The sequence below is a fragment of the Drosophila elegans genome, unplaced genomic scaffold (assembly GCF_018152505.1).
Source record: "Drosophila elegans isolate 14027-0461.03 unplaced genomic scaffold, ASM1815250v1 contig_149, whole genome shotgun sequence".
Lineage (NCBI taxonomy): Eukaryota > Metazoa > Arthropoda > Insecta > Diptera > Drosophilidae > Drosophila > Drosophila elegans.
Window position 1 is genome coordinate 25,487,795 of NW_024545513.1, and position 16,968 is coordinate 25,504,762.

The following is a 16,968-nucleotide window of genomic DNA, read 5'->3' on the forward strand; positions in this document are numbered from 1 at the left end:
CTGCTGCTACTGGAAAAAATGTTTTTTTTTTTGTTTAAAAACAACCGACTAGGCGCCGCTGCCAACCAAACCCCTCGCCCCGCTCGAGGGTACGACAGAAGTCAACGAAGCCAAACCCCTCGCCCCGCTCGAGGATACGACAACCGCCAGCAGTAGCCGCCTTCATCAACCAAACCCCTCGTCCCGCTCGAGGGTACGACAACCGTCAACGGAAGCCGTTGCCACCGACCGGCCCCGCGGCCCGCACGAAGAACAGAAACTCACCGAAGAAGCAGCCAATAAAATAAACATGTAAGTGGGCTTCTTGTTATACCCTTGCAGAGGGTATTATAATTTCAGTCAGAAGTTTGCAACGCAGTGAAGGAGACGTTTCCGACCCTATAAAGTATATATATTCTTGATCATCATCACTAGTAGAGTCGATCTAGCCATGTCCGTCTGTCCGTCCGTCTGTCCGTCCGTTTATATGCAAACTAGTCTCTCAGTTTTAAAGCTATCTGCATGAAACTTTCCCAAAAGTTGTCTTTCTATTGCAGGTAGTATATAAGTCGGAACGAGCCGGATCGGACGACTATAGCATATAGCTCCCATAGGAACAGTAGGAAAAATAAATGAAAAAAATTATAACTTTTCTGTTTTTTAATTTTTTGTTTAGTCCTTCGACATTTAGTAACGGTTAAATATTTCCGATTTACGGTTTAAATTATATCAAAATCGGACGACTATAGCATATAGCTCCCATAGGAACAATCGGAAAAATAAATGAAAAAAATTATAACTTTGCTGTTTTTTATTTTTTGTTCAGTTCTTCGACATAAAGCAATGGTTACATATTTCAGAATTATGGTTTAGATTTTATCAAAATCGGACGTCTATATCATATAGCTCCCAAAGGAACAATCATAAAAAAAAATAAAAAAAAATTATAACTTTGTTGTTTTTTAATTTTTTTGTTAGATCTTCGAGATACAGTAATGGTTAAATATTTCAGAAATACGGTTTAAATTTCATCAAAATCGGACGACTATAGCATATAGCTCCCATAGGAACAATCGTATAGCTGCCATAGGAACTATCGAATAATTAAGCTGCAAATCATTATAGCTTCAATGTTTTTAAACATACTCGCAAGTAAATCACAATTTTAACGTTTTCAAGAGTATTAAGTTGAAATTGCTGCAAGGGTATATGAACTTCGGCTTGCCGAAGTTTGCTTGCTTTCTTGTTTTTGTTCTTGTTCTTGTTCGCAACGAAAAATAAATTAAATTTCAATAAAGTGGCTGTAGCACAATTCTGCATATTGCAACAAATATATTTTTATACAAAGAAAAATTCAGTTCGCACTTCGTGCCTGCCTACACTGTATTCTTTTTCTATATAATAATTAAAAATTAAAAATTACAAGTTATTTTTTCCCCAAAAATCTTTTGTAAGTGCATTTAAGAATTCAACTTAAGCATATTAATAAAAATTATAAATGAAAGTTTAAAATAAATAAATGGAATAGAATAAATATATTCCATCTTTATGAAAAAATTCTCGCTCGCTCATAAAAAAGCTAATGTTCAGAAACAACGACACAGACTCATCGGGCGATGAACTCATAGACGAATATAAGCAACTTTTAGCACAAAAAAGTGGGGGAATACAAGCAGAAAATAGCGAAAGTGAGGACTGTGAGCCCTCATCCAGTAGGGCCAATATATCCTTAAGGAAAAGTACTTTGGATAATTTTATTCCATTAAATACCCCCTCACAAGAACCACAAACCATGCAGCCCGAACAAATCGCAAGCATGGAAGCGGCCATAAGTGAGGCCCTAGAAGGACAGCAAAGGCTGTTTGACGAAAAATTAAGTGTAATCATGGGGGAACTAAACATTTTAAAAAAAGAGACCCCAAAAATAGAAATCTTTAAAGAAATAAGTATTATACCAGGAGCCGAGTGCAACGAGCCCCTAGACATTATAAAATCAGTCCCCGAATTTGATGGGAAACAGGAAAATTACGTATCCTGGAGACAGGCCGCCATCGCAGCTTATAAGGTCTTTGAGCCTTACTTGGGCAGCAGTCGGCATTATCAAGCCGTGGCCATCCTTAGAAATAAAGTTAGAGGCCCGACAGCGGCCGTGTTAGCTTCATTTAATACAGTACTTAACTTTCACGCTATATTAGCCCGCCTCGATTTTACATATGCGGACAAAACTCCAGCTCATGTAATTCAACAGGAGTTAAGCCTTTCAAGGCAAGGAGATTTACCGCTACTTAAATATTATGATGAAGTCGAAAAAAGGTTAACACTTCTGACAAATAAGATAGTAATGACGCACGACGCTGCCGCTGTAGCCGTACTTAATAACAAATTTAGAGAAGACGCACTTCATGCGTTCGTTTCTGGCTTAAAGAAGTCATTAAAAATTGCCGTTTCCCGGCGCAACCACGGGACCTGCCAACGGCACTAGCTCTTGCACAAGAGGCAGAATCAAGCAATGATAGGAGCATATTCGCGGCCAGCTTCGCTCGGCATAGCGAAGAAAAAATAAATAAGGCCAGTAATTACCGACCAACCTCGTGGAAAAACCCACCACAACAGTCAAGCTCACCTATCTATGAGCCGAACCAAAACACAGGGGCAATTAAAAAAAACCCTTACTTTACCAGAGGTAAAAACTGGGGAAATAATCAAACGCCCTCGTCCAAACAAAACACTCATCCTTACGTAGAAAACATTCAGGCCCGGCCAAAGCCGGAGCCCATGGAGGTAGATACTTCCTCTAAATTTAGACAGAATACAAACTGGCGAAAGGACCAGTCGGCACGAAGCCAACAAAAAATAAACTTCATGCCAGAAGAAAAACCGTCTGAACAGAGACTGAAGATGATTTAGACGCAGATGATATCTGCAATTTTTAGAATAAATTCCCTGCTCCCTTATATTACTCGTAGGTTAGCAGGGCAAAAAATAAAACTATTAATCGATACAGGAACATCAAAAAATTATATTGCGCATCTCCCGACGCTTAAAGGCATCTTGGAAGTGGACAACCCGTTCAATGTAAGGTCAATTCATGGCCACACACAAATTACAAAAAAATGTTTGATTTCAATATTTCAAACAAAATCAAGCAATAAAAATATGATTAAAAAAAACTGTAAAGCTTTCGCTGATCCAGACGAGGCTTTACCCTACAACATAAATACTATTGCAACAATAAAAACAGATGGGGAGCCGGTGTACTCAAAAACGTACCCACATCCCATGGGTGTGACAGAATTCGTAAACTCAGAGGTTAAACAACTTCTAGAGGACGGCATTATAAGGCCATCTAGATCACCCTATAATAATCCAAGCTGGGTCGTAGACAAAAAAGGAACCGACCAAAATGGTTTAAAAAAGAAACGATTAGTTATCGATTTTAGAAAATTAAATCAGAAAACGGTGGATGACAGATACCCCATTCCGACAATATCAACCATACTGTCAAATATGGGCAAGTCAAAATTTTTCACAACTCTTGATCTGAAATCAGGCTTCCACCAGATAGAATTAGCGGAGAAGGACAGAGAGAAAACGGCCTTCTCCATAAATAACGGTAAATACGAGTTTTGTAGACTGCCGTTCGGCCTGAAAAACGCTCCAAGCATTTTTCAGAGGGCCATCGACGACGTCCTAAGGGAACAAATTTCAAAGACGTGCTACGTTTATGTCGATGACGTCATTATTTTTTCAAAAACAAAAGAGGACCACGTGAGAGACATTCACTGGGTTCTCGAGGAACTTCTAGAAGCAGGCATGAGGGTATCCCAAGAAAAGTCAAAGTTTTTTAAAAAAAGCGTTGAATACATGGGATTCATAGTGTCAGAAGGGGGTCTACGAACCTCACCCGAAAAGGTCAGGGCTATCAAAGAATTCCCACAACCAAAAACCCTCTTCGACCTCAGATCTTTTCTTGGGTTAGCGATTTACTATAGATGCTTTATTAAAGGTTTTGCATCTATCGCAGGGCCCCTTACTGGAATCCTAAAAGGGGAAAAGTGAGCAAATATCAATCAAGAAAAATTAATATTGATCTAAATAAATAACAAAAAGAGGCTTTCCAAAAATTAAAGGAGATCCTAGCATCGGAAGATGTTTTATTGTCATATCCTGACTTTACAAAGCCATTCGATTTGACAACAGACGCCACAGGTTTAGGTCTAGGGGCGGTACTGTCGCAAGGAGGACGCCCCATTACAATGATTTCTCGCACGTTACGCGATCCTGAAAAAAACTTCGCAACAAACGAGAGAGAACTACTTGCCATTGTCTGGTCCCTTAAAAACCTCCGTAATTATTTATATGGAGTAAAAGGTTTACGCATTTATACAGACCACCAACCATTAACGTTCGCCGTTTCGGATAAAAATCCTAACGCGAAACTTAAACGTTGGAAAGGAATTATTGATGACCATGGAGCACAGGTCATTTATAAACCAGGAAAGGAAAATTTTGTAGCGGACGCGTTGTCACGGCAAAATATAAATGCTTTAGAAGATATCCCAGAATCTGACGCCGCAACCATACATAGCGAGCAGTCATTAACATATACCATCGACACGACAGACAACCCGGTCAACTGTTTCAGAAACCAGATAATTATCGAAGAAGGAAACAGTTCGTCGATTGACCATTTCATCCTATTCAAAAGTAAAACTAGACACGTAATAAAATTCTCTGACCGCAGTGAATTAATAAACACAGTAGGGGATGCAGTAAATTCCGAGGTAGTTAATGCAATACATTGTTTCCTCCCAATCTTAGCTTTTATTCAACATCCGTTAATCGAACGATTCCCGAGCACTACTTTCAAATATTCAAAAACTTTCGTACAGGACATAACTGACAAAACAGAACAGAAATAAATCATAATTGCTGAGCACAATAGAACACATCGCGCTGCTCAAGAAAATGTAAAGCAAATCCTACGAGACTATTTCTTCCCGAAAATGCTCAGGTTATCAACAGAAGTAACTTCAAATTGTAAAATCTGCTCAATGGCAAAATACAATCGCCACCCCACCAAGCAGACGGTCGGACAAACACTAGTTCCCTCTTACGTAGGGGAAGTACTTCACATTGACATTTTTTCAACAGACGGAAACTTGTTTCTCACCTGCATTGATAAGTTTTCTAAATTCGCCGTAGTTCAAAAAATTACTTCTAGGGCCATCGTATATGTCAAAGCCCCAATACTTAATATAATAAATGTTTTCCCTAAAACAAAAACTATTTATTGTGACAACGAGAAGTCAATTAATTCCGAAACAATTAAATCAATACCGCTTAACAATTTTGACATTTCCATCCAAAACGCACCCCCCTTACACAACACTTCAAACGGCCAGGTAGAAAGGTTTCACAGCACTCTTGCAGAAATAGCGAGATGCCTGAAACTTGAAAATAAACCTAACGACACGACAGAAACAATTTTACTAGCAACTAGTTAATACAATAGAACAATTCACTCAGTAACAGACAAAAAAACCAATAGAAATAGTACATTCGACACCCACGGAAGTCGAGAAAAAATTCACGAAAAAATCCAGGAGGCACAGGAAAGGTCCCTCGAGTACGTTAACAAGAATAGAACCCATAAAAAATACCAAGTCGGGGACAAGGTGTTCCTAAAAGCAAACAAACGCTTGGGAAATAAATTGTCACCATTATGCTCCGAAGAGACTATCGAAGCGGACCTGGGGACCACGGTCCTTATTTAAGGGAGGGTGGTCCATAAGGACAATTTGCGCTAACAATCTAAATTAAGTATATCACTTTCAAATTTTCTTTTAGGTTTACGAAATATTTCTTACTACTTACACTAACGGCTGAACCGACAAACGCGACGGTTAAACTCAACAACTACACGAACGCGGACTACATTCCAATAGTAGACGGTGACATTGTAATCTGGGACAGTTACGGATACCTACAACACGCTACAAACTTGACATCCTACGAAGACTATGCGGACCAAACAGAAACAATGACAGAAACACTTAAAGACTGACATAGGACGCAGGTAATAATTACGGACCTAAGACATATTCGCAAACTGGTCCATCACAGGGATACTAGAAGCATTAACCTTGTCGGAACAGCTCTCAAGGTTATTGCGGGAACCCCCGACTTTGATGACTGGGAAAAAATTAAATTCAATCAGGAGCAATTATTTAACGCCGAGGAAGGGCAAACTGAATTAAATATTAAATTTCAAGAAAGATTAAATGCACTTATAAATTCCATGAATCAAAGTCAAAACGTAGACAGAGACGAAGAAGCACATCTTTTAGAAATCATCTTGGCAAAAAACAGAATAGTTATCACAGACCTAGAAAATGTTTTGATGGGCCTAACCCTAGCAAAGCTTAACATTGTAAGCCCAGCCATCCTAGATAACAGCGACATTAGCGAATTCAAGAACAAACAGCCCACTAACATCAGTTTAGTAGAAATTTTAGAAGTATCTAGCATAAGCGTTTTTCAAAATTCTGAAATAATCCATTTCCTTATTAAATTTCCTAACTCTAAGTTAGTATGTAGAAAAATTACAGTCTACCCAGTTCAGCACAACAACAAAATTCTGAACTTCGAAAATGGGGACTTGGTCGCCGAATGCGCAACACGAATCGTCAACATCGGAAGCTGTATGGCCACAGTAGGCGCTACTTTCTGCAAGAAACTGCAAGGCGACACCTGCGCACAGCAAATGGTTTCTGGGGTCACTCCACAGTGCTCCACCCTACCTGGGCATTTAGATCCGGTTACCACAATAGATCATGGTACCCTTATCATCAACGATGCCAAAGTGACTATAGTCGACGACCTTGGGCTTAAACAAGAAATATCCGGTTCGTACCTTGTAACCTACTCTAACAGCCTATCAATAAATGAAACTTGGTACACTTACCAACTGGGAAGCTCAAGAAAGAAACCCGCTGTCTCAGCCATGACCTTGGTAAACAGTACGGCCCACCAAAATCGACTCAGTCTTCCGTTACTCCATGAACTGAGCCTAACAAATCTCCACCACATCGGCGCTCTGAGAGAAAGAATGACAACCGGATCGTTTACCACCAATGCCGTAATTTTCTTCGCCGCTATCTCTCTATGCTTTGCGGCCTGGCTCATCCATCATCATCGGACAGCCAAGCACAGCCTCAAAACTAGAAACAACTGCGACGTGGAGGCGACAGGTCACCGGGACGGCGACCACTTAAAGGCGGGAGGAGTTAACACGCGCAACCGAAATGCAGAAAATCTGCCGAATTGCGCACCGGATACAATAGCCCACAAATGCGCAAGGCCAAATTAGCTGACAGCGCATTCCGGGGCTAACGCTGCCTGCCCAACTCCAGCACGCCTGCGACGAGTGATCGTTGCTGGGCAGACACAAAGTGCTGACCCTGCACTAACGCGATTGCGCCGTCGCCCAAGGGAGGCCTGGAGTTGCAGCCGCGGTAATTTATCAATCAGTCTAAAATTGTACTCCGGGGCTTAACCTTCGTTATAAATCCGAATAATTAACCTATGCCCTAACGGGTGTATGGAAATAAAGGAAATATAAAAATATAAAGAACACAATCCATTAATTTACACAGGGCAACCCGGCGACAGCATATGATGCTCCGACGGGTAGCCCTTGAATCAGCAATTCCCTTATTTAGGAAAGCTCGCTCGCGACCCTCGAAGCAGCATCAAGGCAATGCTTCACCATCGAATTAGCGTCAGTGGGCATAGTGGGAAGAACAATTCCGGCAGCAGGTTAGCATACGCTAAGCCTACTAAAAGGATATTTCATTAGATTTCCCAAAACTTGTGATATAAAATATTTAAATATTGGCATTACTTTTGAAAAATCTGACGATATTTTATTTTGGTAGCATTTCTCAATTGAGAATGTAATAAAAAATGGTACTAGCATTCATTTCTCCCATAGAAAAAATCATATAGAATTTGCAGGAACTGAAGATATTTCGCACAGTGTAAAAGCTATTGACGTATCGTATTTTTTCAGGGTAAATGCGCGTTCGCGTTTATCGATAGTGTGGTTCAGAATTGTCATTATCGTTGCCGTTATCGATATCGTTGTCATAAGTTGCCAGGACTGCATCGGTGTGACCGTTCATTAAGAAATCCAGTATTTTCTAGTACCCATCGATTGCAAATATCGGTCGACCGCCTGTCATCGAGGCGACCCCGTCCGTATATTTCTCAGCGGCAGCGTCGTCGTTCTGCCGGCCCTTCCGCTCCAGACCTTCGCGTTCGGCTGCTGCGGATGACGACTTTTCCGCCATGTCCATGAAAGTAGCAGTACAACTTTCAAAATCAAAAAATTTTCTATTCTAAGAAATACAAATTGTATTAATATAAGAATTGAATTAGTTAGATTTTATTTTGTTTACTTACCATCCAAGGAGAAAATGAGCTTTTGAATTTTATTGGGGGTTGCCAAGATTTCCCCTTCATGCCGCCGCCCATTCTGCCCATTGGATGGTTGCACATCTCATTGTTCATTTGCAAGGCAACGATGTCCGTGTCAGTGCTGGACATGATTTGGTAGCGACTCTTTTCCTCCTCGCTCAGATGTTTCCGGGCCCCCTCCCTTGCGAATTTCCGGCCAGCTCAGGGCACTATTGCGTTGACAGAAGTCGCCCAAATAATTAAAAAATCCATTCTTTACCAACGATCTGTAACTTCTGACTTGCTAAAGGACTTGTTCAATCTGAGTATGAAAAATAAAGAGATATATATAAAAGTAGATCGTTATTGGCGCTCCCCTCTCAACTGCCCATTTTTGTCCATTATGCCCACTATTAAGTGCAATAAAATTAGTTTGTCCTGCATGAAGGGAAACTGATGTAGTGAGTGCCTGCCCCAGAGACCGCAGAGTTGTGTCCTGTCGAAAAGTCACTTAATCAGCGAGGAACCGGAGGCCGGAACCAGAAGGGGATATCCTGCGGCATTTTTATACTTTTGTTTTTTTTTCATGGGGTCCCACGAGTTGCGGAGAAGTATATGGTCCGCCCGGGCAGAGATCCTAACTTTCCACAATGATGGCATTTTATGTAATTTTCTTTTTGTTTCATATTATACGGTTTGCGTGTATTATAATTTGTATTACAATTTTTTTGTTTAAATTTAGAGCTATTATTGTTTATATAATTGTTTTTATAGTTAACGCGAGCGTTATATTTTCCTCTGAAAGTGTCTCTATTGCTGTAATTACCCCGTCATATGATCCTGGCAATGTGAGCGGCAAATGCGAGATTCTTTTTGTCCCACTTGAGTGCATTTGCTACAGCCATGGCTAGACGTATGTCCAGGCGTGCCAGTAATAAATGATCGAGCAGGTGCATCGCAAACGATGGCTCTTATTTCCAAACCAATTTTTTTTTTATTAATGGTTAAACCGTTTTTAATTATTTCGGACATCTCGGACGTAAATTTCGACAAAAACTCGTCGCATTTAAATGGCTTATCATGGCCAATAAAAACTCCAATGGGCAAAACTGGGCGAGCATTGATATTATTTCTTAGTAGAACGGGCCATAACTGTGCCCTGGAACTTTTAAAAATGGGAAGTCCGTCAATGTTTAAATCGATGCTCCGTACATCCGGCAATTTGGGAAACACTGATAATTTATTTAATTGTTTCGATAATCCGATATGTAAATAGGAGTCGCCCTCTTCTTTACTTATATCGGGTTTTTCGAAACAATTAAATTATATAGTTATATTTTATGAGCTTTTGATAACACACGTCACATGCACAGGAATCGTGAAAAAAGGAAAGAGGCAAATTCAAATGTGACCAGACTATAGGTCTGATCAAAATACTAAATTCAGTGTTGTGTTATGTTTTTTTTGGTAATAGAATAGGGTTATTCAATAGCAGAAGCAAATGGAATGAATTAAATGTTAAAATGAATTCGATTATGCAATGAGAATAAGAATTGAAATTTGTGTATAATGTTGTGTAGAATGTAAAAAAATGAAAGATTATGAAATAAGAGAAAAATATTAAGCGTAAGATAATATATCGAATAAATAAATGGTATTTGAAATTGATGAGTTAAAGAAAACACAAGCTATAATCTGGGATTCATAAGTCATTTGAAATATTAAGATTACAGTACACGAGGACGTGTAATTGTCAGAATGGCCGTGTCGGATCTTAAATTATGGTAGTCAGTGTAAAAGGATTAAATCAAATGCGTGTACCAAGTGACAATTCTCGTCTCTGCACTCTAACGGTTGTTTGTTAGTACGCTTTGTTCCGTCTATTCGCCAGATGGTCAGGATAGTTCGATGCGAACATGAGAGAGAGATGTTGCGTGAGGTTAGAGGTTTAAGAGAGAGATGCGCACTACGATTGTTGTGCTCGTATGCTTGAGCTACTGCGAGAGACAGAGATACAAGTATGTTCGTTGCAGCATTTTCTGGAGAGCATTTTCGGTATGCTAACAAACTGGCAGGCAGTCTCAAGTTGGCAGTGGTGTGATCAAGTGTATTCGCCGTATGCAATCTGCGCTATTAAATATGGAAAATCCTCACGATAACCCGACATATATTAGAATACAAAATCGGATATATTTTGCTCAAATATACATAATGACTATAACGGAAAAAAATCCTGGAAAGCCCTTAAGGGCCTTTTTTCCATTCTCGCCGTCTATATTAAAGTCGCAAAGAAGGTGCTCTGCCAAAACTCCTTTAATAGACTTAGGTAAATTAGTTCGCCTAATAATTGCTGTGATGGTCTCAATCTGTAGAAAAAACAAATAATTTATTGCACACTCATCTTCTTCATAAATATTTTACTTACATAGGCGGTTTTAGAAGACGAGCATATTTTACCTTCTAACGCCACCAGGTCCTCCTCACTTCCAATCGGAAAGGAATCGGGTACCTCGGCATCCTAGCCTTTCCCTTAAGGAAAATCTGCAGCAGTGCCGTCAGCTTTGCAATCTGCTGGGTGCACTCAGCTAACTGGTTTGTATTAGCTTCTAGGGTCTTCGTATTAGCATCCAGTTTTCCCTGCAAGTCTCGAACCCAGACCTTAAGCTCTTCGATTTGGTCTTTCGGTGGGTTTCCTGCTATGGGATCCCCGCTGTTTTACGGGGTTTCCATCACAAAGTCGTCTTCTAAGAAATACAAATTGTATTAATATAAAAACTGAATTAGTTAGATTTTATTTTGTTTACTTACCATCCAAGGAGAAAATGAGCTTTTGAATTTTATTGGGGGTTGCCAAGATTTCCCTTCATGCCCCCGCCCATTCTGCCCATTGGATGGTTGCACATCTCATTGTTCATTTGCAAGGCAACGATGTCCGTGTCAGTGCTGGACATCATTTGGTAGCGACTCTTTTCCTCCTTTCTCAGGTGTTTCCAGGACCGGGCCCTTTGCGGGGTTTCCGTCACAAAGTCGTCTTCTAAGAAATACAAATATCTGTAACACAAAATATTTATAAATCGAGTGCCATTGTCCCACTTGCTAAACAAATACCAATTATAAAAATGACTTCCTATCCGCTTCAAACGATTCTACCTCGATTGGAATGTGTTCTCCTACATAAAAAAACTATCTGGCCTTTTATTCCTAAGCGTACGTCCCTTAAATTTCAAAACTCTACCTACTCACTTAATAGAATCATCTTCCACCCGAATGTGATTATCCTCAACAATCTTTCTATTAATTTGTTGTAAAACTTGTGAAGACTTCCGGACGAATAGTTCTCGAAGGAGTAAAAAGCGCCTGAAACCGGATCTCCGATTTGCTTAATCATCTCTTAAACAAGAAGTAAGCCATGAACATAATATGAAACACTACTTTCTTCATAAATAATTGGGAAAATTCTTTACGAATAAATCCAACAATATTTGGGCATTGTTTATGTTTGACTCTCGTTGTAAGTCAGAGGACAGCAGCCTGTAAGCACAGTGGCACTGTGATTAATTGTATCTTAAAGAACTACAATGCCAGTGTATAATAAAAATCGCCTAAATTCCAATTCCAATGTTTTTGGCTTTCGAGCAAACTCTTTTCTCATGACACCCAATTCCATAAGTTGCATGCAGCGGGACTTGAGTCACCAACAGAACCCCAAGTTTTTCTATAGCGGAATGAACAGTTAAATATTCGACTTTATGATAGTGACAGTATGTCCTGTCACAGAAGTTTTCATCTGTAATTAATTCACCAAGTTCAGTACTAAATGTCAATACAGAATCTACTTTCTGTCTTACTTGAGTGCATTTGCTACAGTCATGGCTAGACGTATGTCCAGGCGTGCCAGTAATAAATGATCGAGCAGGAGCATCGCAAACGATGGCTCTTATTTGCATTTGCTTATTATGGCCAATAAAAACTCCAATGGCCAAAATGGGACGGCCATTGATATTAATTATTCTAAGAAGAATGGACCATACATAAATGTAAAATGTTTTCGCCTCGAATGCATCTTTGTCTTCATTAGGTGTTTATTTTATTTTATTTTATTGATTTATAGTTAACAATGAACTGCTAACTTACACATGCATACTTACACATATATGCTAAAATAAGACTAACTTAAACTAAATAAATTTTATATGATTCAAGAAAAGCATAAATTTTTGATAATATTCATTCAATAGAATTTTCCAAAGATATTACAGGATATATTGCATTATAGTTTGAACAAAGCACCCGAAAGGACTCATGAAAGGCAAAGTTGTATCTACAAATTGGCATTCACCTGCCAAAGTACGAGTAAATCTTGAGGGAACAGCGATGTTAATATAGCTAGTTCACCTTACCTATGAGAAGCTTATGCAAAAAAATTACTCCGCTGCACATTCTACATTCAATTAACATTAACCTTGAAGAGTAAGGTGGCAAACGCCTCACCGGGTCCAAATTCAACTGTCGAAGAGCAAGTAATAAAAATTGCTTTTGGACTGACTCGTTTAATATTTGTTGATCAATATATTGATTTCTCCATACACATACGCAGTATTCCAAAATAGGGCGAACCATGGAAATGTAAAGATTCTTTGTTGTATACGGGTCGTCAAACTCCTTGGCCCAACGTTCAAAGAAGGCTAAAACACCCATAGCTTTACCAATGATGACAGAAATATGGCTATCAAATAGGACACCAATTATACTTTCAGAATGCAGTACCGAGGCATTGGAAGAACTGATCCTGAGCAATTTTAGTGGTCTCATTTTTATAGTCTAGAATGTTCACTTAGCAGTTTGACATGTACAGGTAGTGCATACAGGTATGTCTTACTCCTAGAACTAATTCGATTGGTTCTTGAATATAGAAACCCGCCTCAGACACCTGTATAATGGTTATCAGAGGTCAAATCAATAAAAGGATAGATAACAAGTTACCGGGTGGTGAACGTGGTGTAGGAGGGTTCAGGTTGTATGGAAATATTGATGATGTATCAACCTTGTCCTTAGGTTAGGGTCAACATTTGCTTAGGATGTTGCCATGCAACCATGGGCCTTTTCCCAGGCCTTAAACTTAGAGTATACGGGAGCGGGGGGTTTTTAAAATAACCAAGGAAATGTTTGATTCTGACAACTTTTATATTAGCCTTTGACCTAACTACAGATCATTCAAATGCTCAAATTTCATGTTACAAGACACTTTTCATTTTAAGAACCCCTAAGTGAAGCAGTTACTTGTCTGGTATACTGTGTTAATGATTCCACGATTGATATTGATAAACATAGAAATATTCGGACGCATTTTTAAAATTTATACTTTACAAATTCGACAATTAAACACGATCAATTTTTAAAGGAGCTTTCCCTTCAGACCAGCTTCCCAAATCCATATCCATATCCTGCTCTAATTATTAAGAATACCGACACTTCACATCAGCCTGGAAATCATTGGGAATTTTTCGATTCGTACATATGAATATCCCCAGAAAAAGGAATTTGTAACATTTTTAAGTTCAAATATTTTTGTAACAAGCAACAACTACAGGGATTGTAAGTGCGATCTAATAAAATACGTCTACATTTAAATGCAATCATGATTATTAGACTTCAACAGTTTAGTCTGACCGTGCGCTATCAAAAAGCTGCAGACAGAATTAAGTGACTATTGGTCAATTAACACCATAACGATATAAAAAATGCAAGATAGTAAAAATAAATTTATAAATCTTACCCGAGGTCGAAGCTAGAACCGAATTTTGATCCTCTTGGACACTATTTTTCCCATCAATAGCATCAGGCTTACCAAAAGAATATGGAGCCTGGAGGGTCTCATCAATTGCAGCTGGTAACTGGTTATCAGAAAAAACTGAATGGTAACATAATTATTATTACATTAGGGTATGATTCATGAAAGTATTACAAAACTTACCCGAAGACGAAGCTAGGCTAAGAATTAACAAAAAAAATATTGAGTAAATTGAAAACATAGAAATACAGCTTTCTCGTCTTGGACTTTTTAACCCAAAGTTATTACGACAAACTAAAATGCATGGACAGCCAAAATATACTTTTGATCAAAACGTGTATTGACCACAAAATCATTAACACCATTAAAATAGTTCCTTATCCCGACCATAATGTGTATCAGTTAGACCATTCAGATCAACAATCATTATTTGAAGATGAGAATAAAATTTATAATCAAGACAATAAAGACGGTAATAATGAATGTATTTAAAATATAATAAGGCGCAAAAATTCAATTTGTAATGTTATACCAACTCTTTCAAAAGAAATGATTTAATACGTTGAACCAAATAGTATACTAACATGAAATCTAATTGACAATACAAGCGAACAAAATTGTCAAGAATTAAATGGCGATATCAAAAATAAATGGAGGCAAAGTTGTTAGAATAAAATAATGCAGAGTTAAAATTGGAAATGTTATTTTAAGCGAAATTTCGTTTAGTGCAGAGGGAAAACGGTTGAAAGAAACCTCTGGCTCTGCCTATGACACTGCCCCACCAATGTTTATCGCGGCAATGAATAGCCGTTTCGATGAACAAGCCGAGCTGATCAAGTCTACCATCCGTGAGGTCGAGGAGAGGATGCTTGAGGTGCTGCAGGAACGACTCTTGGGCGTCACCACGGAGATGAAGCAGATGGCCGAACGCATGTTGCAACTGGAGCAGGAGGTTGAGGAGCTGCGCTCCCTAAAATCCCAAATTGGCACGGTGCAAGGTAAGCTTGACGCATGGCATTCCTTTTGTGGAAGGAGAGAAACTAATGCCGCTGTTTAAAAAGCTCTGATTCGCGACAAACCTTGTTCCGGCTCCGAGTGTCCGCGACATTTTTAGGGTCTGAAAATCGCAAAACTCACTGGTGGACCCGACAATTCTGATAAAATTGGAAACTACGAAGGAAAAAAGTTTCACTTCTTCGCGCACTGGTTGATTTCCGACGAACAACAAAACAGCAACTGAGTTTCCCAATTTACCTTATACCAATAATGCAACAGCGAGCAGTCTGCTGAGAATTCTGTGTAAACAGAAAGTTGGTCTGAAGATTGTCCACATAATTGCTCAAAGTTTGGTCAGAAAAATGGATGAGTTCAGGGAACTTTTGGTAGGATCAAATGTTGATATAGTGTGTGTTTCAGAAACATGGTTTGTAAGTGGATACAGTGACGTCCCTTTTGAATGTGATGGCTACGTGTTGCATAGGTCAGACAGATTAGAATACGCAGCTTATTAAATCAAACCCGATCGAAGGTAGAGTTCAATATTTGTTTCTGGAAGCCGTAGATCCTAGTTTCAAGTCAAAAATGTTAGTCTGTTGTATTTATAGACCCTATCGAATAACCGAATATACTGATCTTTTAGAGTCCGTATCAGACATATCTCTGGCGTACGAAAACGTAATCCTGGCTGGAGATCTAAACAGCAACATGATCCGAGAACAAAGTGTACAAAATGACTTTAACTCTCTTGGCCTAAGCTTGGTAAACGCCTACTACCAACGCATTTCACAAGTACCTTTAGCTCTTTATAAGATGTTTTCTTTGTTAGTGAACCGTCAAAAATCTATGACCAGTTGTGTGTGCCAGAGTTACCGACCAATCGGTAGGAACGAGCCTCCGGCCAAGGCACCCAGAGCTACCCTGGAATTGATACGCTGACTTGGTAAGTGTACCTTCTACATATGGATGCAACTATGTCGCAATCCAAATAATGTCCAAAAGCGAGATTTGATAATATTACGGAGCACATAAATAGGGAGCAACAAATAATTAGCACATAATATAGGAGCAAATAGCACACCCTAGCAAATCCTACCCTTAATTAACCTCTAACACAATATCACTCCGATCCATTTGACCATTTGTTCAGCTTCATGTCATCTGTGAAATGTCGAAGAGATTGCTCGCCCTGTGTGGCAAATTTCCAACACAGAGGATACTCAGACAGGAGTAAAACGACCCAGAATTATGTAACTTGTCTAATGGACATATTCTCGACATACTAGAATTAGACACTTTTAGGATCGGAATTAAGATCAATAATAGAATTAAGATACCTACGTTTAAACAGAAGGTCTACCGATTCTCACATATTGTCCCTATGCCTATTAATGAATCTAAATTTTTAATCCTACCCAGTTATATGGCATACCATAATGCCAATGATGTACATTATTTTATAAACAAGTGTAATGGGGTAGACAAACACTATATCTGCGAAAATTTGTTATCAATCAAAGACAATCCTGAAACCGAGTGCCCCAATGGCATATTCACGCTAAATACTGCCAATTGTAAAGTCAAGGTGATAGGAAACCAAGAGATAATAACAGAAATAGAACCAGGACACGTCCTTATTGTAAACACAAGCAACTCTACCATTGCATCAAATTGTACAACTAAAATCCCTATAAAAGGAAATGGAACTAATAATTACAAAATGCTTTTTCTTCAATCAATGG